Genomic DNA, 17,626 nt, shown 5'->3' with positions numbered 1-17,626 from the left:
AAGGAAGGAAGAGATCATTTCAATCTGTCCAGTCTTCCTCCCTCCCTTGCTCCCTCCCTTCCTGCCTTCCTTCCCATCATCTATCTTCCTAGCTTTTCAAAATCTTAAATTATTCTGGCATTTCTGCTATTGCTTTTACTATGAAGAACTGAGCCATTGAACCAAGACAAGTTCATCATCTTCTTTTGTTCCTTTTTCAGCTGGGCTTGGAAATTACACTGGGATTGTTTCTTACTTTATGGTTTGACATAGCACATAATTTGTGTTATATCTGTGATACTCAATGTGTATTACATAATGACTAGCAATACTGACTTTACTATGTCCCAGTAGATCTTGAAACAATGACGTGGGACAGTGATTCCTAAACTGTTCCCAAATTTTTCCATAGAATACTGGTTCCAAGAGATGCTCTCAGGGTGGGAAGGTGTCAGCAAATAAGTTTAGGGCACACTACTGACTGTAACATTTTCGAAAAATGAAAATATAATTAGCATATTAAGGTCTTTGAGAAGTCTAGCAGTGAACAAAACTGATCACGTTGTTTTACTGAGTGTTTCTGAAATGTAATAGACCATAGAAGCTTTTTCTGTATAAACACATAGTAATATCTCAGGTACTACTGTTTCTGAAGCACACTTTGGAAAATGTTGAAGAAGTAACATTTGGGTTTTACATAATATAACATCATTATTGAAAATATCATCTTTCTTTAGCTAAAGTAGAATTTTAAAACCACAAAAACTCTTCCATGTGTGGGGAATTAGCTTTTAATTGATGTCAAAATATGGACAAGTGAACATATAGGCCTTTTGAGATTCTTAAGCCATAAATTAATTGTTTCTTTTCCCTCTTCTACTTACCCTTGACCTTGTCTGGATTCTGGACACATGAGGCATTGTCTTTCGTACTTTAAGAAACAAAAATGCTCTTGCTACATCTTGGAAGGTTATGTGCTTATTTGGAATTTTATTCCATTTTGACCTGATTCTGCATAAATACCATGAGCCATTACCAGGTGTTGTGAGTATAATCCATTCACTATATAAGTGACAGCAACCATGTATGTTTAAGGAGTATCAGTCTGCAAAATAATTGGCAACACCTCAAGTGTCTCTAAATGACAAAGACAGTGGTTATTTGAAAATTGCTCTTCTACTTAAGATAAATAAATTAAGGCACAGAGATGATCAGTGGCTTTCCAAAGATCCCAGAAAGAGTCAAGGTGTTTCTGAGATTTAAACGCAAGATTTTCTCAAATGGGGACTTCTTAGGCTACGTGCACACAAACTTTATAGGTTCGTCTCCACTGACCTCAGAAATAGAAAGAGGACTGCTCTGTATTCCTGTGGATGTCATAAGTTTTAAAAAGCAAGCAGCCCTTCTCTGGTGTGCCAGGGATTTTTCTTTTATGGTCCTAATTGATCTCTATCCCCCAAAGGGTTCTGAATTATGCAAGTGTCTCAAGTCTTAACAAGCCATCCCCAACACAGCTGTGCAATGGAAATGTTCAACGGAAAGGTATTCACTTCAGTCTAGGCAAGGCTCTGGCTGCTCCCTGGAGAGACCCGGATCCAGGAGTGCAGATTCTGGGCCATCTCAGAGAAACCTGTTGGGCCCATTTCTGCCTCCTTCTTTCTCTAGGCTCCCTTCCTGCTCTTGTTGACAGGAGGGTCTGGTCATGGCAGGACACCAGGACTTCCCCTTTAAAACTCGTGAAATCTTCTCAGTGCTTGAGCCTCTCTGCTCTTCTCTCTCTGACCCCACCCCCAGCTTCCAGAGTTTCTTTCTCACTGAGTGGAGCATTTAGTCTGGAGCATTTAGTCTTGGCTGGTGGTGGCCTTGGAAAGAACATTTTCTAAGATTGCTTTGGTTTTCTTTCAAATAAACCTCTACAAGCCTGGACATTTCTGGCATTGTTGAAGCGCAGGTGATTTATTCCTAGAGACTTAAATTGGTATTTTTTTTTTTCAAAAAGAAAACCAACAATGTGATATGCTCCTATTGTACACTTTAGCCACTGGTAACAAAGGACACCTGGCTCTGCCTTTTATCAGAAGAATTCAAATCTAAAAGGCCCCCTCTAGGAACAAGTCAGTTTTTATTTTGAGACACTCAGCCCCGTGGCTCCCTCTACTGGTCAATGACTTCTCTCCCCACTCTTTCGAACTGAGGGGATTGGAATAAACTGGGAGCTAGAAGGGGAACCAGACATGTCGTTAAATTAGGAATTATGGATCCAATAGCATATTTTTGCTAAAGATCTCCTTTTATCTCTTCTTCTTCCAACCTCAATTTTGGCCACCTAAGCCACAAAGTCTTAGCTCTACCTAGCATCTCCCTTCATGTAGGTCTTGCCCTTATCTTTCATCTGCCTTTTAACAAGAGGCCACTTGTTTGGATTTATAGCACTGATGAACACCATGACCTCTGGATTTGAAGACTAGTTAATTGCTAAGTAAAGATCATTAAAGAAATATAATGGTGTACAGTCATCACTTTCAATTTATGAACCAAGTTTAGATTTATCTTTTTAGAGTTCACATGGCATGATAGTTGGAGGAACATATGAAGTGGATCAGCTGCTGCCAAGCTGTCTTCCTGCTGCCCCAGGACAATGCTCTTGAGCCAGATTTTAGGATTCAGTGTCCTCCTATGGAACTGAAGGCAGTTGTGACTTACCCACTCGGCTGCAGGGTAGCATAATTTCTGCATAAGCCAGCCATAGTTGCCCTAGTACATGAAACCTGAATTACGGAGGTCATTGGCCCAGTCTTTCAGAAAAACAGCTGTTTTATCTAGCTAACAGAGAGGACTGGAGAGGCGCCCCAACAGGCTGGACACATTTTATTTCCCAGAGAAGCCAACAGCTGACACCCACACCCAGGCCTATTCAGTTTGAGTTGGAAAAGTAGCACATGAAGTGATTGTCTTTAATCTCAGCACATCAAGTGATGCCAATGCCTAAATATCCTGTGATGTAAACACATCAATAGAGAGCTTAAGAGACGCAGTCTTCAAGAAATTTACTTAAAAGAATGTTTTCACGATGATGCTTAGTCATAGACTATGTAAATTTTAACATACAATAAATCAATTTCAGAAACAAAAGTACTATTTCAAAGATACGCAAACAATTGTCAGGCTTTAGGGGAAAGTGAAGAAGCATCTGGGGTAACATCTGTCTACTTATTCAGGGCAAATTGTTTCCAGAAATGATACAAGAATATTCCTTTTACCTTCATCATTTTCTATGTTGGATTAACTTTGTGTATCACCAAAAACTGTATTTGTATCTTAGCAGAGAGCATTGTGATGGCATGACTTCCATGGAGTTAGTATTGCTGGGTCAGTCAAGTCAGGGGTCAGATAAGGCTCTTTTTCCCAGCAGAAGTTCAGTCAAGGGTTCAGAAGAGTTTTAATAAGATGTAACACTTGTAAAGCTTTTACCCATGTGAGTCAGTCCTCAACTGGCGTTATACTGAAAGGAGGCTGACCCAAATAGGATTTTATCTCCCAAACATTTGACAGGCTCTTGGATCAGACACATTAAAAATCGCTTCTTTAGCACCTCAACTCTATGGAGTTTCTCTCTCCTCTGTCTAAGGGAATGAGCCCTCTTAGCTACAGCATCCTGTCTCTACACTCTTGGCCCCTTAACGCCTCTCCTCTGACGTGACACATTTCATGCCTACACCCCTCCAACCATATGTCCCTCAAAGTCTCCTCTGATTGTTCTTTACGCATATTTTGTCTTTTTTCTCATTAAAGACCTGGGAAGGTGTAAGGTGGTTATATTGGCAACACATTGTCTATTGAGTGGGAGAAGAAGAAGGTTATTATACAAGAAAACATTTGTTCTGTCACATAAATGTTGGAACCAGATTTTAAGACATCTTAGATACATACTGTGTGGGAAAGACACACTATAGTTATCTAAGACAGACCACTGTTTGAAGAGTTTGACTGCACGAAATGTATTCCTGGTTCTGCTACACACGTCTGGGTGACCCTGGGCATGACATCGACCTCTCTGACTTTTGCTGTAAAATTAACATTAGTTAAAATTAGCCCCAAAGATCCTTCCAGCATTTATATTCTGTGTTTCTCTCAATAAGTTTAATACCCAAGAAAGGGGAATAAGGACTAGATAAAGTGTTTAGAAACGTCACTGCAGAGGGCCTGTTGGAGGCAAGTAGCAATTTTAAATTAGATTTCTTCTAGATAGATGAATGAAGATTGACAAAAATGTAAAGCCTTTTTATTTGTCGGAGTAAAAATTTACAGTCTGTTTAAGAGAAGTATGAGACTTTGGGTAATGAGAAAAGCCACAAATATGAGTGGTACTCTAGAAACTTGATCTGTAATCATTGAAAAGAGATTTCTTCCACTGAAAGAAAAATGGGGTAGCACGGGGCGGGTGGGGGGGGAGGGGACACGTATGCATTTGCAAATCCCATGATGAAGGAGAAAAGGGCAGTTTTCGTTTTCTAGGAAGAACCATGGAAGTGGACCCAAAATTAATAGGGGAGATTGAAGGTGAACCATCAGATGTCTTTTAATATTTTATGTAATCAGCTATAGGTGCTGTGAGTTGCTTGAGCCATTACGCTACACTGAGCAGTTAGAATTCATTATTATTTTAGCTGATTACTCTATAATCAGTTTGGGGAAACATTTTTGTTTCAGTCACCTCAGTTTGATTCCATGCAATTTCAATGGCTTTGTGGATTTGCATACACAGGGCCCCAGATTATAGACATTCTGACCTTGTGTGACTCCCTTTAACCCCCATCCCACAAATCTATTTGCTTAAGGATAGATTCTAAAGAACCTCCTTCCTCAAAAGGGGAACACAGTTGCCAAAGTGATAGTGGAATGTCTGATTAGTGCCTTCTCTGTTTGTTGGTGCTGAAGTGTGGTTAATTTTCTTTCCCACTCTTCACTCCTTGCCTCTCTGGAAAGGGCAAGTTTAGCAGAGCTCTCATTTAGTATTGTGGGGTATAAACTGGTGTTAATGACTGCCAGGTCATTGGAAGATCTTTTTCATTATATCCTTAGCATTTTGTAACCATTTGTGAGCTGATCTTTTTATTATTATTATTTTTTAAGTTCTACATGCTTTGGGTAGCAAAAGGTCCATTTCACAAAATGCTAAAGTAAAACATTCTCTAAATTCCAAAGAGCATTCATTCTCCCCTTAACCTTCTCCTCTCCTCTCCTCTCCTTTTTTTTTTTTTTTTCCTTTTCACTCATAATTAGAACAAGGCACCTCTCAGAAGACTGGATTCTAGTCTCAAGATCTGTACCTTCTTTAAATTATGCATATGTGTGTTTATGAAGACTTGATGGATGAGAAGGAAGTCAAGGCATGAAAAAAGGCTTGGTTTTCAGAGGATTACTGGGAGGACCAGAGGTTGGGAAATAAGTGTTTATCTCAATCACTCTGCAAGTTGCCATACCAAAGAGGGTGACTATAGATAAGAAGGAGTAATTTGCTGCTTCTAACTTCTCACTTGCAAATAATCACCCAACTTTGGGCCCTTTCGGAAGGTTAGGGGTGGGTTTGTTGATGTGAACCACCCATTAATGTTCTGAGGGTTTTTATACTCATAATATAGTTTTAAAAAAGCTGTAACTGGCGAAGTCCTAGGGGTTTTAATGTGAGGTAGACCTGAAATCGTTTTGGTCTTTAGAACTGGGCTATCCTCTGTTAGAGTAGGGCACAGAAGAGATGGACCTTAGCGTATTGGTGGAACTATTCTTATTGATTTAAGACAAAAACCAAGAGCAGATATGACTATTTGCTCTTCTGCACCTCTTCATATTTCATACAAATAAAGGCAAAAAGAAGTTGCTTTTGTAACAGATTCTGCTCTTTCTCTTCTCCCAGGGCACTTCCTAGGAGACATTCCTCTCGGCTTCCCACTTGGTTTCATCCCCATTCTCCTCTTTGATTTTCATGGGTATCAATGGACATAAAGTGGGATACACTTTCTGGTCATTGGAAGAATAATACTGTTTTGTAATTGTGACAATAGGAAAACAATCCAAATGTGTGTTTCCCTAGGTTTAGCAGGCCCTTGAAGTGAGCAGAACACCTTCTCTGTGTCTCTAGTGAAAGGAAGCTGCCCATTTTTTCTTTTTTGAGAAACATTAAAGGAGTTGGTCAAGCCAGCTCGATTGGTGTTAGATAGGTATGGTCATGAACCCAATTTCAGGAGCAGCTCTCTAACGGCAGAGAGCAAAGACTCATGTGAAGCCTCCACATTGTGTGCAAAGGAGAGACACTGGGATGGCTACTACGTGAAACCCAGCACTGATTTTTCTAAAGACTTAAGAAGTCTCATCTTGCCTGCTATGTGCCCTCTAGGGAAACGCTCACTTTAGGAGTCCAGTAAAGGGCCCTGGGAAAGTTAGGTCATGAGCCATCTACATGATCTCACCCAGTTATTGAGGGTGTTGGACTTGATGGCACATGGGGAAGGCAGTGACTGTTAAATGGTTCGTAGCTGGCAGAGTGGATTAGCTGCCAGGAAAAGCAGAAGCAAACTCTGGGAGAACACTTTGCATCCCCAAATTTAGGAATAACAGGAGCTCTTTTACATTGGAAACACTTTTTTTTTTTTTTTTTTTGTTCTCTCAGAAAAGATAACTTCCCTCAAGGGAAATCTGGTGAATGAAGTGCATTTTCACTCTTGCGATGATGGGTTTGAGTCCGGCATAACCATAAAAAAGAATTAACTTGGACATACCACACACTTGGTTTGGCCTTGTCCCATACCTGTGCTCTTGTCAAGGTTGATTACCCACTTACATCAGATACGAAGCAAGCAGTCTGCACTGTGGCTGAAGATGAAAGGTATTTTAATATGCTCAGGTCACATACTATCTCAGCCAATAGTAATTTTATATCATTTTCTTAAAGGAAACCACACTCCTTGCAATAATTTTTTCCAATGAAGCAAAATGTTACATGACAGAAACCTTTATATGTAACTCTTTCATTTGAATCACGGCATTGAATTCCTTGCCTGCCAAGCGGAGTTTTAATACATCTTTATTATTTCCTTTGATATGCAAATGATACGGAGAAAGGCTTTGAAAGACCCTCAGTTAAACTTCTGTTGATTCTACTTTCTTTAATAGTGAAGAATTATTTACAGCTCTGGTGACTTTTCCCTTTTTAAGTGAAACAATATACACAAACCAAAAAAGAAAAAAAAAAAAATGAAGCTTTTCCTCTTTTACTTTAAGAATCTTAAGGGCTGAAATAGTGGGTTGGTTTCCTGACCAAACCTTTGGTTTGCCGTCTCTAAGCAGTCTTGTGCAATTAATTCCCCAGAGGAAATATTTGAAGAGGGTTTTTCTCCCACATGAGAGAGTTTCATCCCACACAGCCCACAGATTTTGATGGCAAACTTCATGGACCAAGCGTCTGGTTTTACAGGAGCAGCCGTGGAGCTACTCACAGAAGCTCTCACAGGTGCACGGTGCTCATTCTCCGACCTCAGAAACAGGAAGGTATGGCAGTCTTTAAATATGATGGTCGCTTAACTACTGCGTAGCTCTAGAATCCAGTCCTAATCAGGTCGATGTTAATTACTAGATGAGGGAAAGGAGGGTGGCAAGCAGGGTTCAAACTTCCAAAGCCTTCAAGCTGATCTTTTTTTTTTTTTTTTTTTTACAACCGTCTGGTGTACACAGAAGAATTGTATAATCTGGCCTGTATTTTTCTCTTGCTGTGAAACATATTGAAACGCTTTATGTTTAGGTGTATGTATAGAAATTCATGAAGTTCCTTTATACACTTTCTGGGTTCTGACACCGTTCTCATTTTAGAAAGTCTTGAAAAGATAGCTTTGTGAGAGCACATTTTGCCCCAGCTTGTAAATTTGGGTTTGTTCTTTCCTATCTACCAGCCACCTGATTACTGTCCCTGTGCAAAGGGCACCCGTTCACATCATTTTTTCCAAGCACTTAAACCTGGAAAGATACTTTTTAAAGGACTCACAGAAGCTGTCTTAGGGGGTTTGGAAAACATCGCAAAATTGTTAGCAGACCTTTTGACTGCTATATTTAGGAAACTAATTGTGTTCTTCTAAAGTACGTTTTTGACAATGGGACAAAGTTTTCCTTGCCCCCACTGATACATGAGATAGTTACAATGAAAAGCGTAAAACACCCCAAACAGATACATTTTAACTTCAGCAACAGTCAGCAAATGGGGAAAAGTGATTTAAAAAGAGAGAAGCTTTTTTGCAGTATTTATGCTGCTGTTTCTTGCCCAAAATGAACTTTTATTTTCCCGTTCAAACAGAAGTTTGTTTTCCAACCAGTTGCTACTTAAAGGAGCAGCTGATCTGGCATCCGTAAGAATCAGGTCGAACCAAACCGTAAGCATGTTGACCAGAGGAGACGTATTTCCCACCCCCGCAGCAACCCCCATTAGGTCAGATGCCTGCAGAAGTGTTCTCTTACCTTGAGCACGTAAGATCCGGGAGAGAGGCTGGGGGCTCCCACAGGAGAGGACCGGGAGAGTGCTCTGATCCTCGGCTGGTAACATGCACTTGGCTTTTATGGGCAGGTGGGAGGGGCTGCTCCTCGTAGTAGGTGGGCAGGAAAGGAGCGGCGGGCGGGCAGCCCTGGGTGGAGCTGGACACTCTTCTCTGGGGAGGGGCGGAGAGGGCAGAGCAGGAGCCCGAAGGAGGGAGGAGAGACGGGGGGGGGGGGGGTGCAGAAGCGGTGGAAGGAATGGAAACGGGAGAGGGAGGGAGAAACAGAAAGAAAGAGAGAGAGAGAACGAAGAGAAGTAGAGAAAGGATGTAGATCACAGAGGGAAAAAAGGTTGGGGAGAAAATGAACCGAAGACAGAGAGACCAGCAAGATCTGGAAGGAAAAGGGAATTGAATTACTTTGTTTTTGTATGACTTTTTTTTTTTTTTTTTTTTTTTTTTTTGAGAGGGGAGTTGTAGGTGACTGTGATGACTAAAGGTGTTTTCTGTGAATTTGAAACACTAAATAACGGTTCAGGGAAACGGAAGGGTTCCTGAGCGAGCCACGGAGGGGAAGCGGGGCGTCCGAGGAGCACGGCCCGAGCGCTGGCGGACACCCACCCGGCAGCGGCGGGCGCGGAGCGGAGCGCAGTGCGCGCAGCAGGCGCCCCCCGCGCCCCCGGCGCCCGCAGCCCCCGTGCGTCCCGTCTGCCCGCGGGTGAAACCCGCCCTCCACTCCTCACTCCCACCAGTGCTTATTTGACAAGAAAGGTCTCCCTGTGCTGCCGGTACTGTGCAGCATCCCGAGGCCCCTCTTGAGACTTCTGCAGCATTAAGGTAAATCCAGCAAAGGTTCGGGAGGATCAGCTGAGATTGGCTTGTGGGGAAAGGAACCTCAAACCCAGCCTCGGTCCTCCAACATCTGCTTATGTAACAGGATTTCAGGACTCTGCCCTCTGGTTATTTTCGGTATTTAAAAAACTCTCATTCCTAACAATTGGAAAACGTCTTGGTGCCACAGCTCACTCTCTGTGTGTCTTAAACATTCAGAGAGGATTCAACCAGCAAACGGCAGAAGGATCAGGCTGAAATTCTTAAGAAATACATTCAGAGAAAGAAAAACAAGCTCCTTTAGCTGCTGAGTGGTGACTCACTTCCCAGTCCAAGCTCGATTTTTGCCACCAAAGGAACTAAAACATTTAAAAAGAGAGAACCTGAACCTGAAGAATGGGCGGGGGGGGGGGGGGAGGGGGCGGGTACTGAGGGGAAAAAGGGAGGAGTGGGGTAAGTGGGCTGGGAAGAATAAAAGGACTTTCACTGAACAGCTCTCTACATGAATGTATCTATATATAGAGAGAGAGATACAATGTGATTCAGGGTTCACCACAACCTTATGAAGTAAGTATTGTGTAGTTTTGGTTGGTTGTTTGTTTTTAAAGAAGTTAATCTTACAGGGGTGAAGCAATTAGCTCAAACCAACAAGATGAATGGAGAGTCACAGCTAGTGAGCTTGCAAAACTCGTGCACTCTGTGCAGGAGGCTGTCTTGTAAAACACCTAGCCTGGTCTCAGGTTAGATCCTGATGTCTGTGGATTCCCAGGCTCTGAGAGAAGGAAAAATGACGGCCAAGAGCTGGGTTTCTTAAACTAGGTTCTATGACATCTCAGGCAGGGTAATTCTTTGTGGTGGGGACCTCTTCTGTGCACTGCACAATATTGAGCAGCCTCTCTGGTCTCTACCCACCAGATGCCAGTATCACTCTCCTTCCTAAGGGGTGAATACCAAACATATCCCTATACTTAGTTAAATGTCCCTGTGGTGGTGGTGGTGGGGGGTGTGTGTGTGTGTGCAAAATTCTCTCCTCCCTGTAAGAAACGTTGGTCTAAAGGTCACACCTATAAAAAAGGATTGAAAGAAATCCATTAGGAAAATGCCCAATAGTGGCATTTGGGTAACAATAATACTAGTTGTCACATGTCTTAAGTTTACACTAGACTTAGTTTTTTTACATATTCATACTCCCATCTGTCTGCCTCTAGAGCCCAAAGCTTTGCTTTATTTGTAACTAAGCTTATTCTCCGTTGGATACATGTGAAAATCAACAAAGTAGAACACCATGTGCCTGGGTATGAAGGAGGATTAGATGAAAAATTTAAAGTTTATCATAAACAAATTTGACATTGGAATAATTATTCCAAATATTATGATTTTTTTAGACATTGCTTATTTGTTTTAATATTTATAATTTTTCATATCTGTGTATCCCTGCTATTTTACATTATAGTCAGTAAATTTTTGGCTGCAAAGAAATTGTATCTAGTGGTTAACTAGCTAGCGGAAAATAAGTACTCACTGGATACATATCCTGTAATTGAATAAATGACACTATGGAGCACTGACACATAGAGAGTGGACAATAGTTATTGACTTAATGATTGAAAAAAAGAATGAATACTTAGAAAGGTAGAATTTTCACATTAACTTTCATGCCCACTTGCTGTTTGGTTTTACTGTTTTCTCATCCTCCATAATTCAGTTTTCCTCTTTCCAAATAGTATGTTTGTCTTTTGAGGATGTGGCCAAACCCATTAAATTAAGTCTATGAAATGAATAACCCTTGTTACTGGTCCTAGAAAGAGAACTGCCTGATGCTGCTGGGGCAGACCCCTGAAATCAGATGTGATTTTATAGGCAGGGTACCACTTCTGGCACTTTCTAACTTAGGAAAGAAATGTTTTCTGTACAAACTACACAGGACCCAGTTAGAGGAGCATCTGTGTGGTTAACACATTAGTAAACATCCTCATTAGGTTACAGCAAATCATCCTTTCAGTCCCAATTTTATGCCTTCCAAATATTCCAGTTTCATCACAGAGTTGTGAAAAATAGAAACACAAGGCAAGAAAAGCACGTTGGAAGGGAAGGCAACTGATGGTTGTATTTTTCTTCTCCTTTCTCGTCCTTTACTTCCTCCTTTCAAACCTGAATATGCAGCCAAGATAACAAAAGAGCTCCTTTCATTTTGTTTGGATGGTGCTAATGGTTAGTTCATTTCTCTAGTTCACACTTGCCTGAATCTGATTCAGTAGCAGATCTGGACAACAAGTAAGGAATCCAGGAATGTGATTCCTTTGCTGGTTCTTAGCATGCCCTTCTAGAATCTCTCTGAAGGTGACTGAGGTTTGAAATGACCTAGTTTGGTCTTCTGTGGAAAGAAGGGAATCCAATGACAACACACTAGATGCTCTGAAGTTTCCATTGTGTGGATAATATAATAACAGCTCCAGATTATTACCTTATTTTAAACAGCTTTGAATATGGAACGCCCCCCTTTTTCTTTTTGCTCATTTGGAAGTAATAATTAACAAATATTTATTAAGAATGGATACCAGACAGTGTTGAGTATTCAAAGCAGAGGAAAATAAGAATGTAGATCTGTTCTCATAGAAGGAAAAAAAAAAGCATGAAATCCTGTTAGCTGGGTAGCAGAGAGACTTTGAGGAGGAGCTGGCATTGAGCACGGCCATGGAAAGTAGTGTTTGGATACATGCGTGATGAACAGGAGGGCAAGGAAGGGAATGCGTTCAGCTGAGGAAGACACAGGGATATTTGGAGGATAGTGAATTGGCCAGCATTACTAAAGGGAAGGGTCTATGTAGGAAAATAATGAGGCTAAGAAACAGGGCAGGAGAGGTGGGATCTGCCTATGGAAGGCCTTCTACGTCACCTCAGTAGTCTGAACTGTAGTAATAGTAATAGTAGTCGTCGTTGTTGTTGTCGTCATAGCTGTGGGCCGTGAGAAGTCATTGAACACTTCTGAGCAGTACAATGGCATGATGGAAATGGCATATTACTAAGATTTCACTTTTCTTTGAAAAGGATCTTTCTGGTAGCTTTGCAGATAAATGTGTATGTCTAAGGCCATTAGCATACTTACAGAAAAGGGAGTGTCTTTGTTCTGCGGACTTGGAGGCCTGTCTGTGTGAGGTGGCAGAAAGAGTGGTGACATTGTCTCTGTTGGTGCCCTATGTGGTTGTAAGGAGAGAGAAAGACAGGACCCCTCCACCCCCCGCCCTCCCAGGGTATGGCCCGGATGACAGATGGGATTCATGTGAAGGGTGGTGTCTGCTCTGTGTCAAGGAAGCCTGACTCTTCTTTCCCTGTGGTAGCTTTGAGGTTCTCAAAAAGTATCTACTCCCAGATTGAGTAGGTCTGATGAACGAGATCACTGAGTTTTCAAGGGCTCCTGGATTAGAAAGCGATGGAACCTGGCATTAAAAGCTGTACCTTCACATGTATGCTTTTAAACAGCTAACTTTCAATTGTTTTATATGTGTTACCCTTGGCAAATTTCAGCCTCTGATTCTTTCTGATACTCCTAAGTACTTTAGAATGCAAATGAACATGACTTTTAGTCTAAGGAATAATCATTGACAACATGAAGTAAGTTTGATGTATAGACGTTTGCTCTCTATCTTCCAAATGATCCATCGGTCAGTCAGCCTAAGCTTGTTCTAAGTATCACTAGATAGGATCTTGGCCTGCAAAGCACTCACAATTGCCAGCTCTCCCAGGGCATTTAAAATAGGGTTTTATTTACAAAAATTGAAAAGGCTCATAGCACAGGAGAAAGGCACACCTCTCCTGCATTCCAAAGGAAGGCTGGATTCTGTGAGTCACCGTTTTCCTTGTTGGCCCAGATGGTAGAGAGCTGACTTGGGTGATCTTACAGATGACTGCCTCATAGCTCCCGCTGGCTTTATAAAGAGCACTGCACAGAGAGTCAGGAAATCTGGGGTTTAGTCCCAGCTAGGTCACTAACTACCTGTGAAGACTCGGGGCTGATGTTTTATCCTTTTAGGATTTAGTGTCCGTGCATAAAATAAGAAGGCTTAACCAGACATTCTCTAAACTTCTTTCTACCCTTCCGATGTCTACTTTGTGCCAGTCAGTAGATGATTCTCCTACTCTTCCCCCATGAAGTCAACCCAACATTCAGAGATGCACATGCTCAACTTTGGGCATGGGACTAAGAGCTCAGAACGCATTAGTCCAGTGTTTGCTACAAGGGGATTACATCCCCAATATCAAACCTTGTCTGTGTTCTAGGTATAGAATCCTGAAGTGGGGTGTACTTCTGTCACTCAGCTGGCTCTTAACTGTAAGCACTACTTACAGTGACCTTAAGTCACCCAGAAGTCCCCTGGGTTTAGCTGTCAGCGTCTAAACCTGGAAGCCCTTTAACTCTCTTTCTCTGAATCGAGTAGTGGTGAATCGCCTGGTGGAAGTGGGACCACACCACACCTAGTCCTAGCTTCTGAAAATTCTACCCATGGTGCCAGATTTACTTGATATCCAAATTGATCAATTTGATTTCCTAAGAGGCTCTCTATCTTCTCCCATTGTAAATTCCTTCATCTCCCCAATGCCTCACCCCTTTATTACTTTAATGAGGGAAAGTTTGAATGCCCTTTTCAATATAGTCTAAATTGTTATAGCTCCTTTAGTTTCCCAAACTATTAGATTTTTCTAGCATCTCTGAGCCTTTTTCTGACCCTCACCTTCCCCATAACCAGTGACAACTAGAGTCACTCTGCTCTTTTAAATTATTAATTTTTAAGTGTTTATTTTTGAGAAAGGGAGAAAGAGAGAGAGAGAGAGAGAGAGAGAGCAAGCAGGGGAGGGACAGAGGGAGAGGGAGACAGAGGATCAGAAGCAGGCTCCGTGCTGACAGCAGCGAGCCCGATGCGGGGCTCAAACCCACAAACCAGGAGATCATGACCTGAGCTGAAATCAAGAGTCAGGCGCTTAACAGACTGAGCACCCAGACGGCCCATTCTGTTCTTTTTTTATACTTTAAAAAATTTGGGGGCACCTGGGTGGTTCAGTTGGTTAAGCGTCTGACATCAGCTTGTGACTCTCTCCCTCTCTCAAAAATAAATAAAAATTGAAAAATTAAAAAAAAAATTCACTGTAGGAATTCTCTCATGGGGGCAGTGCAATGAAGAAGGGGTAATATAGTCAAGGGATTTTTTTCTTACTCAGGAGTGGAAAAGTAAAGGCCTTCCAGGGTGCTAGTAAAATATAGTTCACCCTTACTTATGCACCTTAGACTCTGTCTACAGTCTGGGAATTGTCTTGATCCCAGGATTCCCTCGCTAAATAATTCTTAACTCTGCTTTATCTTCTACCCTCCGTTCTTTCTCATTGTGGTTTACTCTCTTAGGTCCTTATTAATATTTACCTCCTGTTCAGTTGTAATAAATCCTGTATTTCCTGCTCTGAGTTATGTCTTACACAACTTAAGATTTTCATGAGAAACTCCAGTTTGACCGACAAAAATATTTATCTGAGATGAGAGATCTCACACGTGTCCTGACCTTAGACTACCACATCCTATCCGCGGAACACCTTGCATGTTGCCCCAAAAGGAGTCTCCCCATGTTCAGCAGTGATTACATCATGCCTTCTTGCAGACACCTTTTTTTAAAAAAAAAATTTTTAGTGTTTATTTATTTTTGACAGACAGAGTGCAAGTTGGGGAGGGGCAGAGAGAGAGGGAGACACAGAAGCCGAAGCAGGCTCCAGGCTCTGAGCTGTCAGCACAGAGCCCGACGTGGGGCTTGAACTCATAAACCATGATATCGTGACCTGAGCCGAAGTCAGATGTTTAACCAACTGAGCCACCCAGGTGCCCCCTCCCACCTTTTAAAAATTTTTTTTTTCTTTTTTCTTTTTTTCTTGCAGACACCTTTGATGGCAGCACATTACCTGATTTGTAAAAAAAAAAAAAAAAAAAAAAAATCTGAATTCGTATTCTGGTATTTAAGTCTCTCCTCCATGATTCAAGCCCAGTTTTCATTTCTAATCTCACATACCCTGTGATTCTGTCAGGGGAGACCATTTGCTTTTTACAATGTCTGTGCCACCGACTCTTCATCTTTTATATGGTGGTAGCTCCTATTGCCAGATACGCCCATGAACATGTGCTCACATCCTTTATCCATTTACTTCAATACCACCTTCTTCAGGAAATGTTTTCTCTTTTACTGAAGCTCCAAGGGAGGTTGGTACATCTCTTATGACATTTTCCGCTGTCTACTGGTTTATACATATGCTCACCTCTTTTCTCCTTAACTTCACTGCTTTCTCCCTGAAGGTTTAACCCCTTTTCTTGAAGCTAGGCCCAGCATAGAATAGGTGGTCAATATGTATTGTTGATTGTAGAACTTTAAAAAAAATTAAATCTTCCCTATCTTTCTCTATTTGTACCCCTTACATTTAGCTCAAAAACCAACCAACCAACCAACAACAACAACAACAACAACAACAACAAAACATTTAGAGCTGCTGGTATATTTCTGGCAGCATTATAGAAGCTGAAGTTCCAGAGACCAATATGGTTTGGTTCCCATTTTTGAGGATTTAAACAGTCTTGTAGGGGAGACAAATACACCATTTTTATTCAACAGGGCCAATTCTACGGGTGAAATAAGTACTGGGGTCTATGACAGGGCTCAGAGGAGGCCTTTGCTCATTTAGGAGAGTTTTGAAATGGTTACTCAGAATGCTAAATGTAAGTCAGAAGATGGAATCAAGAAGCATACAAAAAAGAAGAGCTTAGTTCTTGGTATTTGTTTGGGTGAAAATATAATAATATACTTTATGGTTTTTGGTCAGGGATCAGGAGGGTCAGTCTGCATTTGGCCTGCAAACCGAGTCTTCCTGCTTGGTAAGTAAGTCCGCTGAAGTACAAAGGTTATTTGAGCAGATGTGTTTCAATATTGCTTTGAAATAAAAAGGGTCCCAGTGCACTCTCCTGGTATACACCCTCACAATCTAAGACTTTTGATTGACTGAATGAGTAAACAATAGTCTGCAGCTAATGCTGAATGCCCTTAAGAACTGTGGCCACTTATTTTTGGACCCTCCGTGATGGCTGGATACCATCTCATGGTGTCTCGTTCCCATCTATTTCCTTTTAAGGGAAACATTTTACAAGATGTCCTTATAGAGCTTCCATGACAAAAAGGGGAACAGTTTAGAGTTCTACATACCTTGGCTTCTATGTTATTCATGAATTTATTTCTTAAATGTGGATGTATAATGGTTAGCCCTTGTCACTTCTGCTTAGAGCCGCCATATGGTTTTGTGAATATACTCAGTGTGCCAATACCAGATCTTTTCATCTCTGGCAGCCTACTTGTTTTCCTAGAAGGAGAGTCACAGTCTTGGAGTTTCACTCCATGCATAAGGGAATAGTTAAGTCTATCTGCAAGAAACCTTAAAAACATCACTGCTATCGACATGTGGCTAAATGGGCTTTAGATTACTATGTAAGGGGGTAGGAAGAGAAATGACCTGTTAAGAAGTGAGACTTAAATTTCTATACAAAAAGTGGCCAGATCTCTTGAAACTCTTGTAAGTTGTTACTTATAGCTTTGTTTCCATTGGACTTTAGAGAAGAGTCTGTGCCACCCTCTTTTCGTCTCATTATTTTTCACATCCTCATTTCTCCCATGTTCTAATTCTTTATTCTCTTAGTTTTTCAATTTACTTTTATCTTGTGTATATTTTGCATCCTTTCTGGAACCTTGGTTTTTATTAGACTTTCTGTGTTAGACCTACTGTCAGAGAGTTCCAGGGGGATACTGGTATCGCATCTGGCTATGTGGCAAGGAAGAGCATTGTTCAGGATCAGATGGATTTCCTCCTTTCCCACTTTCAACAACTAAACCAAGACTATTTCTTCCTGGACATTTCTGATGATAATGTGTGTTTGTATCAACACAAATGAATATTATTTGCTATTTTAATTTGTGTTATCTTGCGCTAACTTCTGCCTTCTGGATTATAAACTCCTCAAACTGAGAAGTCAAAAAGACTGCAAGCTCCTTCAAAGCAGGAAATCATGTTGCTCAAAGCACTGGTGTAGGACTGACGGCACTAGTAAACTCTTGTTGCTTTATCTCCATTTTGAGACTATGAAGACTGCCATCTTTAAAATCTATGGATATATTTTCATCTGAATATTCCTCTTTATGACAAAAGTATGTATAGGCATACACATAAAAAATGATAAATTATGGGTATTTGGAACATCCTTTTTAGGTTCCAATCTGGGCTTAATT

The 17,626-nt window shown here is 41.2% G+C and overlaps 1 protein-coding gene across 2 annotated transcripts in view; it reads right to left on the bottom strand.

Annotated features, from left to right (window-relative positions):
* Nucleotides 1-8,622, bottom strand: part of COL8A1 (collagen type VIII alpha 1 chain) — a 152,932-nt gene extending 144,310 nt beyond the window's left edge. Inside the window, exon 1 of one of the 2 annotated variants that reach the window (XM_011285982.4) lies at nucleotides 8,482-8,622. The gene's annotated coding sequence lies outside the window, so the exon portion shown is untranslated. The remainder of the gene's footprint in view (nucleotides 1-8,481) is intronic. The other variant, XM_019839605.3, reaches the window with a different exon arrangement.
* Between the last annotated feature and the right edge of the window lie 9,004 nt (nucleotides 8,623-17,626).

The sequence above is a fragment of the Felis catus genome, chromosome C2 (assembly GCF_018350175.1).
Source record: "Felis catus isolate Fca126 chromosome C2, F.catus_Fca126_mat1.0, whole genome shotgun sequence".
NCBI lineage: Eukaryota > Metazoa > Chordata > Mammalia > Carnivora > Felidae > Felis > Felis catus.
This window is presented reverse-complemented; position numbering and strand designations above follow the sequence as displayed.